Genomic DNA, 6992 nt, shown 5'->3' on the forward strand with positions numbered 1-6992 from the left:
TATATATATATATTATTAATAGAATTTAAAAATACTGCGTTTTAATGCGACCTAAATACAACGTTGCACATTTTTATTAAAATTAATGGGTGCCGCGTGGTGACAACGTTAATTAAAATTTCTTACATCTCTAAAATATCTTACAAAAAATACACGTGTTTTTTATATTAACAAATAAATACAAACAACACATCTATTTTGCATGTATTTTTGTTGTTGTTTATGATTGTCTATCATAGGCCCTAAGTACTATCCCTACCACATATAGAGCGCGAAGCGCGACACGTATTATTGATTGTAACAATGAGTTGTGATAAAGGAAGCAGCCGCTTATCAAGGAGGAGCTGTGTCCCAGCAACCCGTTTCTCTAGAGTCAAGCACTCCTCGGAGTTTTTTTTAAGAACCACATATAGAGCGCGAAGCGGGACACGTTATACTATCCAGGTGGTATAGACCCTTTGGTGTGGACTTTTTTAGGTGACACTATCAATGCGCATTTTGTGAGATGAAGCAGATTTTTTAAAACACAGTTCTGTTCCATTAATGAAAATTGCACACGGATTCCAGTAAAAAAAGGAAACCAATGTTAATAAAATGAACTATGGAATATTTGGGGGTTACAACACAAAATCATAGATAATGGTTATTTGGGGGTTATAAAACAGCATCATAGATAGTGGTTATTTGGGGGTCATAACACAAAATCATAGATAATGGTTATACCAGTATCTTTTTCTATTTTGATTAAAATAATCAGCCAATATATTAATATTTACAGTAGGAAAATATCGTTCCATGTAACTTCATTGAGTGCCTTTTACACTGAAATTCCCGACGCCCTTTGATGCTTTGCATCAAAACTTAGCTTGTTTATATTACAAATACATGATACATCAACTACTCTATCGTTACGTATGCGAATAGGTTTAAATTTAAGAAAGAAAGAAAATATTAAACATAATGTACTTTTCTGTTCATAAAATCAAGTTAACACTTTAGCAACATGTAGGGACAACATTATTCCTAAAATACTAGTCAAACTTGTTGACGCTCTCAAATATTAAGCTACTTTTTATATTGGTAATATTTTGAGCATAATTTAGCACATATAAAAAGTATCTCTAAATTCTTTACGCGTCTTATAAATAAGACTTACTAAAATACATGTTCGCTAAGTTTCCACAAGATTATCGCTGTTATCTCAGATTCAGGCTTTATACAGGACAAAATGTTTTTATGACATATGCCAGATACCAATACACTAAATGTCGGGTTTCAGCTAGGAAATGATAACACACTGTGATCACACCGAAAACAAGCTAGGAGTAGATACACCTATAACAATGAAGTATTAGATTTCCGTGAGAAGAGAATTTTATGAACATTTTGTTGTTAAGAGAAAAACAAAACTGAATCTTTAACCATTAACCAAGATTTTGATATGATAAAATAAATGTGTGCAGCAACATCAAAACGAGTAATTATTTTGATGTAACATGCTTTATTGCCCAATACAATGCTAGATATTATATATGAAATATATAATACTGTCTTAAAAGGAAGTAGACTTGCTACAGTACTTTGATTAAATTAGCGTCTTTGCGTAAACTATTGCATGATTTTTGTGCAATAAACTAAGATTATTAGTTTAAAAATACTGTGCTTCATTTTACACCTGTATGTTATGAATAGATTTTCGTAAATCAAATAAAACTGTATCATATATGAACTTGATAATGATACAACACTGTGTTATTTCTTCACACCATAAATTGTGAAACGGAATTATTATTACCATGCAACATAATCTTTGAGATAACTTGGTGTTTCACTGCTCGTCCTGAACGCATACGCATTTGTTCTGTCGCGTCGTTTCGCTGCTGTGCTGAATGTTGTAGCACCGGTGGCTGCTCTCTTGACAACTCTCTGTTATTTGTTGGCAATTTCATGTCGTTCCTTGCCAAATTTCTGTTGCTCATTGACAATTCTCTACCGTTGTTTTGTAAATCTCTGGGAACCATCGGTAATTTTGGTAATGTTTCATCGTGTGTTTCAATGACACGTGTGACTCTTCGGTTTCCAAGAGCATAGACGTGTTACGCCGATACTCACGTCCACTTTCGCCAGCCTTAACGATGTGCGAACGAGGATATGGCGATGTCCGCACATATTATGCAGGTCTCCATCCTGTTGGTGTTTTTATTCGATTTTTGAAGGCTTCTCTGGCTTCTTTTGTCCAATACCAATTTTCCTTATTTTTAAGGTCTTGTAGAGGAGCATTAATTCAGTTTACTCAATCAAGGAATGAATTTAGCGACATAGGAAAGCATTCATAGTATCGTAAGCAATTCACTCTGGTTCTCGGGCTCTTTCATTTTAACTATTGCCGTAATGCGTTCCTCTGTCGGTTTCAGCCCCTCTCCTGTCAGTTTGTGACCAACGTAACTCACTTCAGGCTGTGCACAACACACTTCTCTTTGTTGAGTTTTAGCTTAATGCTTTTTGCTTTTTTCCAGTACAGCTCGTAGCATTAAATTATGTTCCGCTATGGTATTTCCATGGACTAGAATACCGCAAACAACGATCTCTACACCGTCCATTGCTTCAAAATGCTTCTCCATTTTTCTCTGGAACACTTCACTTGAACATGGTGCACCAATTGGCATTGTAACGTATCGGTATCGACCGTATGCTGTGTTAAATGTTGTGAGTTTTGAGCTCCTCAGTCAATTTTTCTTGAAAATAATCAATGTTCACATCGTATGTAGTGAAATATTTGCTTCCATGCAATCTTGATGCAAGTTCTTCAATTGCGTTCATTGGATAGTGTTCACGCATGATCGCCTTGTTCAGATCAGTTGGATCAATAAATATGCGAACTTTCCATTCTTTTTTCTCACGCACACCATGCTATTCACCCATTCTGTCGGCTCTGTTTGTTTTGCTACTATTTTGCATCGCTCAAGATGGTCTAACTGCTCTTTCAATTCACCTCGTATAGCTACTGGAACTGAACGAGGTGCATGTATCACAGGTGTTACTGTCTCATTGATCTTGATGTAATACTCCGCTGTCAAACAACCAATTTGATCGCCTAAAACATCACTGATTTCTTTAATCAGTTGCTCTATTTCCATCTGGGTACTGTTTACTCTCGCGATGAAGCCTAGTTTAACTGAATCATCTCTGCCCGACAGATTTAAATTTCTTTGTCCATCAATTACATGAAATGTTAAATTTTGCTTCACGTTCTTGTTTTTGCATGGTAAAGTTATTTTTCCCAATGCCTTGATCAGTGTTCCGCTAACACCATTTATGTGGGCATCACTCTTCAATATTGGGAATTCTGCACACAATTTCTCAGCGATTTGTCTCGAGAGCACGTTGCATTGTGCACCACTGTCTATCTCCAAACGCAAAGGCTTGTTGTTGACCTTCATGTTTACTGTCCACTCTTTGTTACTCGTTTCATTGCCATCGTTTTGTACTGTGTAAACATCATATGTGGATGTATTTTGTTCGAACATATCAGATAGTTTGTCTTCTTCTGCGTAGTGAATGCCCATTTTTACCACATACATCGCATATTTTGTAGAATGCTGGACAATTTTTAATTGCATGCATTTTGCAAAACTTTATGCAAAATGACATGATACTGTTTAACTGTTTTGTTTCGCACTACGTTTGCCATATTTACACAGACGCGCCACGTGTGCTGCTGGATGTTCTTGCAAAGTTCAATGCTTTGAATTGACCGTTCCGAGGCGATGTCCCCAGCTTTATTCTTATATGTGTTTATGTTGTTTTGTATTGTGCTGTTTTGTACTGTTTTGGAAATTGGTCACTTGCCTTAAATAACGGACCAACTAATTGTATATAATGAGAATGCAATACTGCTCCAGCAGCTGGAGTTTTACTTCGTTATATTAATGTGAGCGTTTGTGAGTTCGATAGGACGACACGGTTGAATCACCCTTTCTAATGTTAATTGGTCTGGTGGAATTTCCATGAGCTTCTCCGAACACTTTTTGTCGTTTATCCCATTAATAATCATGTCACACATGAAACCATCCTTTTGCGCTCTAAATTGGCAGAATTCCGCTTTTCGTTGCAATTCTGCTATGTAATCCATAACAGATAATTGACCTCTTTTGGTGTTCAGAAATTCCTGTCGCTTAATGTTTCTAAAGTAGTGGACATCAAAATGATGATCAAATTTTGTTAGCACAGTGTCCAAATCATATCTATCTTCTGCCGGCCTGTGTGCATTACCACTGTCTTCATCTGCCAACACTTCTGGCATCCATACAAATGAATCATAAATTTTGACACATTCGCGACCCATATTGGATAATAATACTCCAACTTTTCGACGTCCTGGTTTGTCATGCAGACCTAATGCGTCCAGGTGAACTAGGAAATTACGTTTGTAAATCTCCCGTACACCCACATTTTTTTGGTACCCAATTTATTTTCGTAACTAAATTTTGTTCCTACCCAACTTTTTTGTAACACATTTTTTTTCGTACCCACTTTTCTGGCATAATTTTTTCGTACCCAAAATTTTCGAACACAATTGTTTTTTCGTACTCAAATTTTTGTTCCCACATACGCAATTGTGGTGATGAAGATAAACTAAAATTAATGCTTTAATATCCAGTCTCTTCAAAAGCATCGTCACACCAGTACTGTAAGTACTTTAATTGTCAGTGATATTCATTAATGTTTGACGGATGCAATACTTTATTTATCTTAAAAAAAGATATGTTTAAAGTATAATATTAGTAGAAACAATTCGACATGTGAAAATATTTTGGGAATATTTTATAAACGGATTAATATTTTTCCTGTGGTGAACACTTTATCAACGGAAACATACTTACAATCACAATGTGTCTGATAAGATATAATATAGACCAATTACTGGATTTATCTGCAGTATCGAGAAATCATATAATACCAAACAAAGGAACATTAACCATTTTAAAGTATTACAATCTTTCGAAATATAGAGGTACCCGAGGTGGTATGGATAAAGAGTGTCGTGTATGTGACACAAATAGCGGAATAAATTTAAATAATCTACAAAGTTTACCATCACAATTTCCAACTGTTACATCTTTGAAAAGACACAGCACACAACACAGTTCAGGTGCAAACTTAAATAACCTCTCATACCCCAAGAAATGCAATACACTCAATGTTCTAAATGAAAAAATATATTGCCTTACATTCTGTTGTCAGAATCAAAGATGTTTTGATTGGTCAATATTTGAGAGAAGAAAATATCGACTTTGCCGTATTCACAGAAACCTGGTTCTCAGATGAAAGCAACACCAAATAGATACCTCAGACTTAACATAGATATCTCAGACTAAAATCAAAATGGTTAGTTTAAACATATTTATTTCAAACAATGCACTTTTGTTTACATATAATTTGTTTACATATAATTACAACAATGTTTATAATACGTACATGTTCGAATAGGATAGGAACGAAGAACAAAGTCTTATATAGTTCTTCTCCCCATACAATAATAGTTTCATGTTGTCAAGCGAACATACTTGGATGTACATGATTTAAACAATAATAACATAAGGGTAAAAAAAGAAAGACTCCGTATATATATAGTTTCAAGTGTGCAACACAGATAACGGATTGACACGTGAACAATGTAGGAGAGAAAGTAGCAGAGGTTTAGAAAGAAAGGAGATGTTTTGAAAGGCTTCTTGTGTCAAAGGGGAGAAGAAGGGTTTAGAGTCGTTCTGCAGCATATTACGAATCAAATCGCTTACTCATGAAAATAAATTTATGAACTGCATCAGCTATTTTAGTATTGATTAAGTAGTCACGAGTGGTGTCTCCATATAATATAGTTTCAATGGAGGGGAAGGAATACATCGATATTGAGTTTATAAGTTCACCGCGAATATGTTCATACTGAGTACATTCCAGAAAGTTATGCGACGTCGTTTCATTGAGTCCGCATATGCATAACGAAGAGGAAATAATATTGCGTCTGAAGAGATGGTCATTTAAGGCGCTGCACTTTGTTCTTAAGCGCGTGTGTAACATTTGAGTGCGTCTTTCACCGTAGGAAAATAATGGATTTGGAATCGGTCGATCTGTGTTAATAAGCCTTTTGAAGGAATGGATCGATTCAGCGTTCTTAACGTCACCGGGAAGATTATTCCATTCAGATACAGTAGATGGTAAGAACGAATTCGAAAACAGTGATGTTCGCGCTTGAATTGTTTGGAGATTAGAAGCATTTCTTAATGAGTAATTGCTACGCGATCCAACTGTTGCGGGTAAAAGGGATTGTAAGTAGTTTGGTACATTGCCAGAGTACATTTTATACATTAATATTAATTTATGTTTGCGTCTTCGTTGACTAATAGTTTCCCATCCTAACTCATTATACAGATCTTCTAATGAGACTAAACGCGTGCAACCAGATACTATTCGCGCTGCTTCAGTTTGGATTTTGTCAAGTTCATCTTTTTCATATTGCGTACAATTATCGAATACAGCATCTGGGTATTCAAAGATTGGTCTTATAAACGACACATATATTTTCTCGAGAGTCTTTCTATCAAGCTTTATTTTAATTTACGCAATATATGAATTCGTGTCCAAGCCTTTTCCTTTATGAAAGATATATGCGCATGCCAGGTACAGTCATTTGAAATAAAGACACCTAAATGCTTATGGACATCAACAGTGGATATATTTACGTTCTGCAGAGTCAATGGGTGATCGGATAGTTGATTTATTTTGCGGGATATGAGCATTGATTCCGATTTTGATGGGTTGAAACATACCAACCATTTATCAGCCCAGCTGGATATTTTATCAATGTCTGACTGCAGTACGGCTGCAGTTTCGTTTGGCGAGTTAACTACCATAAATAGGCTGGTATCATCAGCGAACAGATGAATGTGTGCTTGTATGTCAGCGATGATGTCATTAATATACACAAGAAACAT

The sequence above is a fragment of the Dreissena polymorpha genome, chromosome 2 (genome assembly GCF_020536995.1).
Source record: "Dreissena polymorpha isolate Duluth1 chromosome 2, UMN_Dpol_1.0, whole genome shotgun sequence".
Classification (NCBI taxonomy): Eukaryota; Metazoa; Mollusca; class Bivalvia; order Myida; family Dreissenidae; genus Dreissena; species Dreissena polymorpha.